The sequence below is a fragment of the Alligator sinensis genome, unplaced genomic scaffold, assembly GCF_000455745.1.
Source record: "Alligator sinensis unplaced genomic scaffold, ASM45574v1 scaffold320_1, whole genome shotgun sequence".
Taxonomy (NCBI): Eukaryota; Metazoa; Chordata; order Crocodylia; family Alligatoridae; genus Alligator; species Alligator sinensis.
This window is the reverse complement of record NW_005842249.1, coordinates 1,113,820-1,114,929: the sequence shown is the minus strand read 5'-3', so window position 1 is coordinate 1,114,929 and position 1,110 is coordinate 1,113,820.

Genomic DNA, 1,110 nt, shown 5'->3' with positions numbered 1-1,110 from the left:
GTGATTGGCTTGCTAGCCGTATAAAAAGCTTGGGTGGTTTCCGCCCAAGTTGGAGAACTCTGAGGAGAACCCCCGCAAGGGAGGACTCCATGAACATCAGGAGGAGGAGACTTCACGCTGTGTGAAGATCTCTAAGCGCTGCGGAGCCTATCGGACCCAGCGCATTTCAAGCAGGCAACAGAGGTCTGACCAGCCTCTAGCCTCTCCCCGTCACCGTTTGCAATCGAGGGGTACCCCTCTCCCTGCGTGCAAAAGGATCCACGGAGCCTCGACAACTCCGTGGGAGTGATCCGAATATTGTCCGAGTCCTCAAACAAGGATTTAAGCAGAGCTGTACCTGGGAAACTGTCCAGCCTACACCGCGACCATCTTCGGTGTAAGTAAACAATCTTGAATCAACCATTACGCGTCCGTGCCTAATTCTAGTGTGTCGCCTGTTTTCTCTGACCCAGCATGCCCGGGCTGCTGGCCACAGCCCGCGCAGAGCACAAAAAAGGCCCGGATCGCTCCCGGGCCGCACACACAGAACTCAGGGTCTTAGAAGGAGATATATTATTTTAGGTACACATTACAACACAGAAGAAGAACAAGAAGTACAGTAGCAGTCACACATTCACAGTAAAAGCACATCACAGAAAAAGACACAATATATAGTTATTAATAATCAAAGCTGAGTACAGTGCATGCACACAACACAGAGGGAATAAAACACAGAGTCACACTTCACATTCATAATTCATAGTAAATAAATACATCACAGTGGAGAGGAAGACAAACAGCACACATTTTTACATAGTTCTTAATACTTCTTACTGAATCAAAGAATCAAAGAAGAGTCCAATGCACGCACGCAACACAGAGGGAATAAAACATACAATACAAAAAGAAGTGACACACACACACACACACACACACACACACACACCTTTTGCAGCACAGGAAAGATTAATATGAAGCGTGCTGGAAAGGCAGGTGCCAGGTCTTCTGGCAGGGAAGGGAGAGGGGGTAAGGGGAGAGCTAGAGCTGCAAGTCCCCCCCACCTCCCCAAACATAGACGCATCCTCTTCCCAAGCAACCATGAGGCTTCTGCTGCCAGTGGAAGCAAGGAGG